Genomic DNA, 12,588 nt, shown 5'->3' on the forward strand with positions numbered 1-12,588 from the left:
GACCAGGCTATTCACAAGAATGGCCACTGCAGCTTTAAGGGCTCGCTGCAGGGCCGCACAACTCAGCACACAAGTGATTTCAGCTCCCCTTCCCAAATATTGCGTTCCCTTTCCAAATATTTATTTTTGTAATATTTTTTTACCACTTTTTTTGTTTTCTCCCCCTCTTGCCTCCCCTCCCTCCACCAGCCAATCAGCACGATCGGCTGTGATAGGCTTCAGCCTATTGCAGCAGATCGCTTTTGTCCCACTGGAGGGGACAGCCAAGTGACACAGCTGTCCCCAGTACAGTGCTGCCTTAGATCGCAGCGCTGTTTGTACTAAATGGATGGCGGTTTCGATGTCTAACAGTCTCCTAGCGGCGACCGCCGCTGGGAGACTGAAGGCAGAGCTCACTACCAAGCAGGAGATGCACGCAGCGTGCACCTGATCGCCTGAAAAAGCCAGCCACTGGACTTTACGCCGATCGGTGCTGCCACCGCGGCCATGCAGGTCCCATTACTGGTATGATGGTGTGGAGGGGATGCATGTAGCCTCTGGACTATAGAGACTTCCTTCTAAGGTCTGGTTCACACTTGCCGATTCTTCAGTGCTTTGATCACCAGCAATCAGCAAAGTGCTGCTACTAATGTGTCCTTATGGATATGTTCGCAGTGCAGTGGTTTCAATTACGATCAATTGCAAACGCGCAGTATGCAGCGTTTTAGGGGCGATTGCGCTGTTTCTCGTTCTATTGAATGGGAATCACAAGCGCAAATCGCGCTTCAACCACAAGATTGTTTCAAATGGTGGATGTGAACGTGATCACGGGCTAGCGGCGCTCCAAGCGCCAAGTGTGGACTAGCCCTAAGGTAGAAGGAAGGCTTTGCTTCAGGTGGGTCACTTGACTGGCAGCCTATTGGGCCAAAGTGTGGGGATCTCGTCCTACAAAGAGAATCAACCCCCAAGTCAGCAAGCTAATTGTACAAGCAGTTCAGTATTTCTCCTGTCTGCCTGGGGAAATTGCTGATGTTGCTGAAACCCAAGAGAAGCTGAAGACGTGTCTGAAACTTCTGCTGCCCGGAGGATCAACTGTACCCATCACCATGGCAACAGGGATGTGAGCCCTCTGCTGTGCATGCGCACTGTTTCAGTTTGAAACATTGTATGGCTCTCGCAGAATTACATTTTAAAGTATGTGGTGTTTATGGCTCTCTCAGCCAAAAAGGTTCCTGACCCGTGGTCTAAAAGCATGCAAAAAATGCACCCCTTAGACCCTAAAATCTGGAAATAATTATACCGCCAGGGAGGTTAAAGGGACAATTAAGGCTAGCTAAAGAGTTTTTACGCACCTGGGGCTTCCACCAGCCCCCTGCAGCTGTCCGGTGCCCACGCCATCTCCCTCCGATCCTCCTGTTCCCGGCAGCAGCTACTTCCGGTTTTGGTTACAGGTGCCGACAAGCTGGTAACGCGAGTGATTCCTTGCGTTCCTGGCTGCAATAGCAGTATAGAGGGCGCTATTGCGGCCAGGAAAGTGTAGAATCACTCGCCTTCCCAGCCTGTCGCCGAAACCGGAAGTAGTTGCTGGTGGGGACAGGCGGATTGGAGCGAGACTGCGTGGGCACCGGACAGCTGCAGGGGGCTGGTGGAAGCCCCAGGTGAGTAAAACTCCTACTCATTTGCATATTATATGACCATCCCTGGCCAAGCTGTGGTTTTTCCAGCCGCCACTATTGAACATGCTTATTGCATTGTATTAAAGAGAATCTGAGGTGGGTTTTTAAGAATGCTATTTGGACACAGAGGCTAGTTCTGCATGCTATCACCAGCCTCTGTTACTATACCGTCCCCCCGCAGCGTGTTGCTAGCTGGCTGTTTACATCCTCTATAGCGTTTCCCGCCTGCGTCCCTTCCCTCTAAAATCAGCGTACATAGATGGAAAGGGAAGGGACGTAGACAGGGATCTGTTATTTAGAGGAGATGGGGTTGCAGCTGTTAATGACAGCCTGGATGTAAACAGCCGGCTAGCGACAAGCTGCATGTTGCTAGCACGGTGGGGGTTTTTTGTGAGGGGGGGGGGGGGGGGGTACTGTAAGGACACAGAGGCTGGTGATAGTATGCAGAACCAGCCTCTGTGTTCTAATGGCATTCTTAAAACCCACCAATATTTACTGAAGTGTTGAATTTTTGGTGGCTTTTTTCCCCCCACCACTGGCAGTCTAATATTCTCTCCATTATCTAGGCCAGGCCAGGGGTGCCCAATAGGTCGATTGCCTCCTGAGTAATCGTGGCCGCGGCTATCAAAATTTGCTACGTAGCAGCAGCTATCTGAATTTGATAGTAGAGGTGTGGCTGAAGGGGAGAGGAGCAAATGGTGAACATCTTCTCCCCATCCAGGCTCTATGAATGCACACTTGACAAAATGTGCCAAGCAAAGGTCTAGTATACATTTTGAGTATGATAAAAGCTTGAAACACAAAATTTAAACTAACATTTCAAAATTGTTCACAAATATATACAAATAACACCTGCTGCCATTAACTGTTTCAAGCTTGTCAATAATATACCTTTTTTAAACCACCACCAGCAAGCAAGGAAACCCTCGACATGATTTTTATAGCTCTTTTTCAACTGCTTGGTACTTTTTATTTGCAAACTGCTGTAAAGTTATTTTAAAGGGAGAATGAAGTGAAAATAAAAATAAACAGATACTCGCCTAAGGAGAGGGAAGGCTTTGGGTGCTATAGAGCAGAGATCCCCAACCCTGTCCTCAAAGCCCACCAACAGTGCATGGTTTGCAGGAAACCACATACGTGAAGTGATTAGTGTCTCAGCAGAACTGATTAACTACCTCTGTGGATTTCCACAAAACATGCACTGTTGGTCAGCCTTGAGGACAGGGTTGGGGGAACACTGCTTATAGAGCCTTCCTGGTCTCCTCGCATTCCTCCGTTAACGGTCTCTGACCAATCTGTCAGACTACTCTCTTCCGTACTGCGCAAGTGCAATACAGAGTCACTCGTATTAGGCTAGGTTTCCATTTGTGCGAATTTGGGACGATTCCTCGGCCACAATTTCGGATGGAATTTGGTAGCCTATAGAACTCTATGCAGAGCATCTGAATTCGTGGCTGGGGAAAAAATATCTGAGGCTCTGCAGCCACTGGCTTAGGGATAACCATAGCGACCATATCTTTGCTATGGGGCCTGTCTGTCCTGCTCCGTTTGTGCAGTTAAATTTTTTTGTTTTATTCATGGGCCCACCACAGGCCCAGTCATGTTTTACACCAGTGACTCTGCTTTGCAACCCCCCCCCCCCCCCCATCCTCCGCTCATTGCAGTTAGCCTTGCAGGGACTATTTTTAACCTGCCGCCTCTCTCTCATTCCTGATACTTAGGCCACATACACAGGGGCGTCTCTAGCCATTTTGTCACTCCAGGTGAGAAACTCTGTGGTGCCCCCAGCCCCATACCCCCCACCCCGTGGTGAACACCACCCCCAAGACCCCCGAAAATCATAATACAGCAGCGTTTCACCAGAAAATCAGAAAATACACTTATGGGTTCACCAGAAAATAGTTGTAATGCAGCAGAGCGTTTCACCATAAAATATACTTATTCACACACACACACACACACACACACACACACACACACACACACACACACACACACACACACACACACACACACACACACACTGCTACCAGGGGAGGGCTGGGACCTTTTGGCCTAGGGGGAAACATAGACTTGAGGCCCGTTATCATGGCAGCCTCAGCCCAAATTATTAAGTCGCATTTGCAAATTGCTAGCGATTGCTATTGCGATTTTGTCGTGCACTAGCCCAGAGAGAGGAGGAGTGGAGTGAGACTGAGAATAGCAGGAGATGGAGCAGAGAGCTAATCTGTATTGCAGTCCCACATTATACAGAGACTAGTTGCCGGTAATAGGACTGCTGTCCCTGCCAGTCTCTCATGTCAGAAAGCAGCCCTCCTGGAGTCTAGGGACTGTCAAAACTTTTCAACCTGTTTAACACCTTATCTGCACATGCAGTCATAACAATGGGGAGAGACCAGACAGATTTTTTTCCCACGGACCCTCCAGACGAGCTCTGCATCATGCTGTGTATATTTACCAGCTTGCCTGCCCTCTAATTGCACTTTTATCAGCTAGCCTAGTATTTCACTTTGCCTTACAACAACAAACCTGAATACACCAGACACCAGACCAGCCCTAAATCACTGAATGAAAGGCGGCCTGAGGGCAGTCCATGCCTGGCTGCTACACTCAGTCATCCACTCAGTTACCAGTAGCAGAGAGAGAGGAACTGAATGAATCAGTGAATCAGTTAAGAGTGAAGAGTCAGGACTCAGGAGCTGATGCTGTACTCGGAGCCTTCTCTCACTGACTCATTACTGTGGTTCTTTGAATCGTTGAGCTGAAGGAACTGAATGAATCAGTCAGTGAATCAGTTATGAGTCGAGTCAGGTGCTGCTGTTTGCTGCTGTAGTGTAAACTGATACCTGAGTGACCTGAGAGGCATTTCTTCTCTCACTACTCAGTGCAGCAGCTCTCCTGCCTCCTCCTGCCGCTCTAGGCAAGAATTTATACCTGCCTGGTGGGTGAGACGCCTGTGCACATACACACATCAGACCATAGTCTTTTGAAAATGAAAGGTCACAGACCAATTTTACCCCCTTCCATGTAGTAGGAGAGTCATACCTACACAGTCTATTCTATGGAGCTAAACTCCCCATCAGACAGAAATCTTTGCAAGATGCAGCACACAAAGATGCTGTAGACATTCAGAAGATCAGTATCTGCAAAAGATCTGTTCCTGCAAAATGCATTCATAGTCTATGAGATCTGCAGATCATCATACACACCTTGTTTAACTGACATTCATCTGCAGATCAGACAATCATCTGCAGATCTGAAAATCCATCCTGGTGGATCTGATCTGCAGATGAATGTCTGTTAAACAAGGTGTGTATGATGATCTGCAGATGTTATAGACTATGAATGCATTTTGCAGGAACGGATCTTTTGCAGATACTGATCTTTTGAATGCCTACAGCATCGGTGTGCAGCATCTTGCAAAGATTTCTGTCTGATGGGGAGTTCAGCTCCATAGAATAGACTGTGTAGGTATGGCTCTCATACTACATGGAAGGGGGTAAAATTGGTCTGCGATCTTGCCTTTTCAAAAGACTATGGTCTGATGTGTGTATGAGCCTTTACACTATAGTTCCGTCCAGGTCCGGAATACAGAAGAGCAGTGCTGGTTGTGGCTCTGCCCCCAGCGCTGCCCATGGCCCCACTCCTTCCTGCCCATAGCTCTGCCCCTCTCATGCGGCAATGGATGTGGCTCCACCCCCTTTATGCCCGTATAGCAGCCGCTGGGAGCACACAGAAAGAGAGAGTCACACTGGAGCTGCAGAGTGAGCGGCAGCCAGCAGGACATTAACATGAGGCAAGAATAAGAAATAAAAGTTTTAATCATCTGGGCCTTCTTATGGGCCCCCATAAGTCTATTAGGTCCCATGCCGAAGTTCTGCTCTGTTCCAGGCCATCGCTGTCCCCTCCGTAAGATCGCAACCTGTAGATGGGTTGTGGTCTTCTATGCATGCGCGCTGTGTGCCTCTAATGATTGTGCTGCTGCGGCCAGGAGTGCTCTGCATAGTTCACAAAGACTTGGCCTGCGCAAATGCAGAGTGATCTCTGTCACAGGAGCGCGGTCACAAGAGGAACACAGCGCACATGCGTAGAAGACCACGACCCATACAGGGTTGCGATCTTACGGAGGGGACAGCAGTAGCCTGGAGCAGACCTATACTTCAGCATGGGACCTAATAGACTTGCAGGGGCTGGAAGGAGTTTCATTCATGTTCTTGCCTCATGTACCAGAAACCAGAGCTGGAGAAGAAAAAAAAAGAATTGATACTTAGCCTGGGGCTTCCTCCAGCCCCATAAGCACAGCTGAGTCCCTCGCTGTCCTTCCACAGTCTGCTGTTCAGCCACAATCAGCCCCTGTATCTGTCTCAGTCGTGCCAGTCGGGGTCTTCTGCGCATACACGGAGGTCCCAAGCATCTGCAAACGACCACGACTGGTGTGACTGAGCCTGTTACTGGGGCTGATCACGGCTGAACGGCAGACTGGGTAAGGACGGCGAAGGGCTCAGACGTGCTTATGGGACTGGAGAAAGCCTCGGGTAAGTATCAAATCTTTATTATTTTACATCTCTGGTACACTTTAATGTTCTCTGCTGCGTCCAGCCTGTGAGCCTAACCTTACCTCAGTCACTGAGTCGCCTGCCTGCCAGTGCCCAACCTCACCTGCTGGCAAGCTGAACTCTGGAGAATGGAGAGTTGACACCACAGACATCGGACCAAGGACGATAGCAGCAGACTGTGCCAACACTCACCCCAACGGAGCCTGGAAGGGATTTCAGCACATCACCCATCCCACCCAATGCCAGCAGGTAAGCATATACGAGGAAAGTTGCCAATGCGGGATCATTACTTGATCCCTTGGGCATCATTGCAGGGCCAATACTGCACAGACGCATCAGTAGCCAACAGGCTAGCAATGCTATGTAATGGGGAGGGGGAAGCAGTAACTGGGGAACTGGAGAGAACCATGCTCTTGGCCAGCGATCGACTAGTATTCAATCTACATTTGGTTGAACAGCGAGGAGAACGCCAGCGCATACCACTAAGGCTGCATCTGAAATGACCACCAGCTCAGTGTGCAGCACCTAAATAGATTTTCTGCACACTTTGCATTCAATTCAGATGCAAATCATATGCAAATCTGCTACTACTTATTATGCAAACAGGAAACTCAGAAGGAGGGTCTGGGAGCAGCTAACCTGCATAGTTACAAAGTTAAGAAAAGGTGGGGGGAAAGGCTGCGCGTCCCTAAACACATGCTGCAATTGAATGGTTAATCGCACAGGCATACACTGCCTCTGCTAGACTGAAAAGTGCATGCCCTGCATCCAAGACAAGTGCTAACATTTATTAAACTAGGAGGAACTTTGGCTTCCAATATGGTTTGCATGCAAAGTATATTATACTAGACACTTGCGCCACGGTGAGGCAAACCTCCGGGCAAGTGACCTAACCTAAATTTAAAACCTTGGGAGCAGCTAAGCAAAAAAAAATGTGTAACTTACATTTGGTTGAACAGCGAGGAGAACGCCAGCGCATACCACTAAGGCTGCATCTGAAATGACCACCAGCTCAGTGTGCAGCACCTAAATAGATTTTCTGCACACTTTGCATTCAATTCAGATGCAAATCATATGCAAATCTGCTACTACTTATTATGCAAACAGGAAACTCAGAAGGAGGGTCTGGGAGCAGCTAACCTGCATAGTTACAAAGTTAAGAAAAGGTGGGGGGAAAGGCTGCGCGTCCCTAAACACATGCTGCAATTGAATGGTTAATCGCACAGGCATACACTGCCTCTGCTAGACTGAAAAGTGCATGCCCTGCATCCAAGACAAGTGCTAACATTTATTAAACTAGGAGGAACTTTGGCTTCCAATATGGTTTGCATGCAAAGTATATTATACTAGACACTTGCGCCACGGTGAGGCAAACCTCCGGGCAAGTGACCTAACCTAAATTTAAAACCTTGGGAGCAGCTAAGCAAAAAAAAATGTGTAACTTACATTTGGTTGAACAGCGAGGAGAACGCCAGCGCATACCACTAAGGCTGCATCTGAAATGACCACCAGCTCAGTGTGCAGCACCTAAATAGATTTTCTGCACACTTTGCATTCAATTCAGATGCAAATCTGCTACTACTTATTATGCAAACAGGAAACTCAGAAGGAGGGGCTGGGAGCAGCTAACCTGACAGTTACATAGTTACAAAGTTAAGAAAAGGTGGGGGGGAAAGGCTGCGCGTCCCTAAACACATGCTGCAATTGAATGGTTAATCGCACAGGCATACACCGCCTCTGCTAGACTGAAAAGTGCACTTTTATTCAATCTACCCCGCAGATCGGCAAAAGGAGAGAAGGTCCGTACTTATCCACAGTGACTGCTTCATTGCTGGACATATCCAAAAGTCCACAAGGATCAACAGGAATTACTCAGCTTTTGAAGACGTCCAGCAATATAGCAGTTTCTGTGGATAAGTGTGGACCTTCTCTCCTTTATTTTGCTGTTCATTGGGGTTCTGCTGACCCTGTCGAGCACTGCGCGGAGGCTTTACGAGGTAGAGCGGTATTCACACACAAAAAAAAGCGCCTGAATACTTCTGAAGCCTCCTGCGGTGGGAGATTTGAACTGGGCATCTAGCGGTGGAACGTGGGGACTGTGAGGAGAACTGGAAGGCTTTAAACCAGGGGTAGGGAACCTGTGGCTCTGGCTCACAGACAAATCAGTAGGGGTTGATTCACTAAGCTACACCGCTCAAGCAGCGCAGCTTACTGTGGAAGCGCAAGTAACATTTTCAAAGTAGGCACGCTACTGCTGTAGTATGCACTATTATCTTACTCTCGCTACCCCAAAACGACTGGCTGCTCCAATTGTCCCACTCTGGACCCTGTCAAGTCCAGTGACTTTGTAGGTCGAGATCTCCGCACTTTGGCCCAATAGCCTATTGGGCCATTCAAAGTGCTGGGATCTCGTCCTACAAAGAGAATCAACCCCCAAGTCAGCTAGCTAATTGTACAAGCTGTTAGTCGGTATTCCTCCTGTCTGGCTCTCGGGGAAATTGCTGATGTTGCTGAAACCCAAGAGAAGCTGAAGACGTGTCTGACACTTCCGCTGCTCGGAGGATCAACTGTGTACCCATCACCATGGCAACAGGGATGTGAGCCCTACTGTCCCAGTTTGAAACATATTATTTGGCTCTCACGGAGTTACATTTTAAAATATGTGGCATTTATGGCTCTCTCTGACAAAAAAGGTTCCTGACCCCTGGTCTAGAGTACGAGAGAAATAAGCCAGTGTGGCTTATCATTCCCCCTCCAGGCCGCCATGGATGGTGGGGAATGAAATCATTTGGCTTCCAGCAATTGCTGGAGGCGGAATTTTAGTGTTTTATAAGTAACTTTAGCTCAGTCTTCTGACGGCGCCGGCGTTACTCACTGTGCGCCGTTATAGCTGTAATTCCTATTGCGGCCTATGGTGGCGCCGGCTGCGCCCAAATCTCTTGCACGGGAATGAAAGTGTTTGCCTGCTCTATACTATAGTGTTCCCCAACCCTGTCCTCGAGTCCAGGCCCACCAACAGTGCATGTTTAGTGGGAATCCACAGAGGTAGTTTATCAGCTCTGCTGAGACACTCATTACCTCACCTGTGCATGTTTGTGGTTTTCTGCAAAACCTGTACTGTTGGTGGGCCTTGAGGACAGGGTTGGGGAACTGTGCTCTATAGGACCCAGAGCCTTCCCTCTCTTTGGTGGTCAATGGTCATGGCAGAACATATTAACTTGCCTGAGGGCTCGTTTCCACTATTGCGGTGAAGAATCGCCTGGATTCCACCGCTGATGAAATCGCATGCGGATGCGATTCCCCATGCGTTTTTTGCCGCGAATTCGCATAGGTGAGGGTATATGCGATTTTAACCATGTCACTGCCTGTGTGAATTTACATTGGTACCTATGCGAATTCGCGGCAAAAAACGCATGGGGAAAACGCATGCGATTTCCCTATTAAATACATTGCATGCGATTCGCATGCATTCCACTCCCCAGGCGAATTCGTTGGCTCTTTTGTGCGTTTTTTCACCGCTCAAAAAAACGCACATCACCAACGCAACAATGGAAACAGGCCCATTCACTTGCATACCATGTGCGAATCCGCATGCGTTGGGCGCATGCGGATTCGCGATAGTGGAAACAAGCCCTGATGCCTATGTAGTTGCCTCTTGCCAATACACAGCTCTTTATCTTTCCTACACTTCCACAACAGGACTTCCGGTTGTGAAGGTGAAAGTTCATGAAAGATGGAGAGCCGTGTACAATGCACTAGCAAGAGGCAGTGACATAGGTGAGGTAATGAGGGATAGTCAATGAGATGCATGTAATGCTGAGTTAGGGCTGGAACCCACAGGAGCGCTTTTGGCAGCGTTTTGGCAGCGCTGCGATACGCTAGCACTTTGCTAAAATGCTGGGCTAATGCCCACAAGAGCGTTTTTTTGAGCATTTTGGCAGCGCTGCGATACGCTAGCGTTTTGCCAAAACGCTCAGCTGATGTTAATGGATGGGGCAACTTCCACAGGAGCGTTTGCGTTTCCCAGAAACGCAAACGCAGGACCTGCAGCATTTTGGGAGCGTTAGCGCTTCAATGTAAAGTATTGAAACGCTAGCGGAAACGCTCAGCAAAACCTAAACTGAGCGGTTTTGCTAGCGTTTTGCGGTTCAACACACTGTAACAAAATGAAAAATAATTCACAGGACCAATCAGGATAAAAACGCGAAACGCAAAACGCTACACAACCGCTGAGCAAAAAAATACACTGTTGCAAAACGCGACCGAAAACGCGCATGAATCCGCTTGCAAACCGCTCAGACAAAACGCTAGCGGTAGCGTTTCGCGTTTGCTGATTTCAGTGGGTTCCAGGCCTTAGGGCCCGTTTCCACTACAGCGAATCTGCATAGCCAATGATAGTAAATGGGCCTGTTTCCACTTGTCAGGAAATCTGTGCATTTTGCTGTGTAGAAAAAAATCTACACGGCAGAACCGTCAGAATTTGCTCGCCGCACACATGCACGCAATTCGCCGGTAATGTATTTAATAGGAAATTCACATGTGTTTACGCCATGCGAATTCATGTACGTTTTTGTGCAGAAATCAATGTCAAAGCACACCGACATTGACATGGTTAAAATCGCAAACTTACAAAAATATGCGAAAACGTATGCATCCACATGCAAATTCGTTTACACGTTTTCCGCAACGAAACCGCACCGCTCTAGTGGAAACAGGCCCTAAATGTAAAATGATCATGAACAGGTGTGACTCCTCCCTAACCACAGGACCATTTGCTGAGTTTAGTGAGATGGGCTAAAACATAACTTTTATTTTATATTCTCGCTATTTGCTAAATCTGTTTACAGTACTACTGAGACTAAAGGTCTCAACTATTAATTGTATTTATAAAGCGCCAACATATTATGCGGCGCTGGGCAATAAATAGGGATACATACAATGTAAATCAGGGGTGAGTCGACAGAGAGGTAGCAAATGGTTATACAACACAGCACAAGGTTATACATGCAAATAGTATAAGATGTATGATCATGTGATTTTACAGAGACCCAGCAATTCCAGTCCGAGTTAGTCCATGGGAAGGATGTCATAGCTGGGTAGGGCTGCTCAAATCCGGATTGCTATCCGGATATCTCCCAGTAAACCTGTGCGGGGAGGTCAATCTTACCTGTCTGACGTCTTCTTCGTCCGTCCTTCGGCACCTCCCACGATGCGCTCCGCGCGTCACGTGATTACAAACACTTCCTCCTTCAACCCGGAAGGAGGAAGTGTTTGTAATCACGTGACCGCCGCTTGGACCGCATCGTGGGAGGCGCCGAGGGACGGACCAAAGAAGACGTCAGACAGGTAAGATTGACGTCCACCCCGCACAGGTAACTGGGAGATATCCGGATAGAACTATCCGGATGTCTCCCGGATCTGAATTTGAGCAGCCCTGTAGCTGGGGTTGCAAGATCAAGAAGGACACACTGAGGAGAAGGAGGGTGGGCCGGTGTGGGGGGGGGGGGGGGAATAAGGTAGGACCTATCCATCACCTGCCTCCTCTAGTGTCTTCGCTCCATCACCAGGTGGCAGGTGCACCTGTAATCTGTGACCCTGGCTCAAGTACATAAAAAATAGGCATGAGGTACAGGTTCCCCCAGTGGCGATGGAGTGAAGACACTAGAGATGCATGGTAGTTAGGTGAGCTGCTTCCACATTCCTCATGGGGGGGGGGGCATTTCGAGCAAGATCTTCCCAGCATGCTGGATGGAGAGTGTCAATCAATTTGGCTGGAGATTGAAATGATTGGTCAGTGACCCATGTTACAGTGTCGATCTTTGCCAGATTTGATTATGATTAAATTGTCTGTATATCGATGCTGTAAACCAAGTAATATATGGGCACCTTATTATCCTTTTTTCCCCCCTCACATATACGCTTTAATTCTTGTATCTGGAGGCATAATGGCTCCTTAAAGGAGAACGGTAGACAGTGATAGATGGAGGCTGCTATATTTATTTCCTTTTAAGCAATACCAGTTGCCTGGCAGCACTGCTAGTCTATTTGGCTGCAGTAGTGTCTGAATCACACCAGAAACAAGCATGCAGCTAATCCTGTCAGATCTGACAATAATGTCAGAAACACCTGATCTGCTGCATGCTTGTTCAGGGTCTGTGGCTGAAATTATTAGAGGCAGGGGATCAGCCGGGCTGCCAGGCAACTGGTATTGCTTAAAAGGAAATAAATATGGCAGCCCCCTCTATATCCCACTTACTACAGTTCTCCTTTAATTCTGATGTCAACAGCTCTGCCATCGTTTTAATCCGCAATTTTTACACCCTCGCCCTGGGTGCGTGCCTGCATTCTGTGAGAGCACCACTAGGGGCGCTGGAACA

This window comes from Hyperolius riggenbachi, chromosome 1 (assembly GCF_040937935.1).
Source record: "Hyperolius riggenbachi isolate aHypRig1 chromosome 1, aHypRig1.pri, whole genome shotgun sequence".
Lineage (NCBI taxonomy): Eukaryota > Metazoa > Chordata > Amphibia > Anura > Hyperoliidae > Hyperolius > Hyperolius riggenbachi.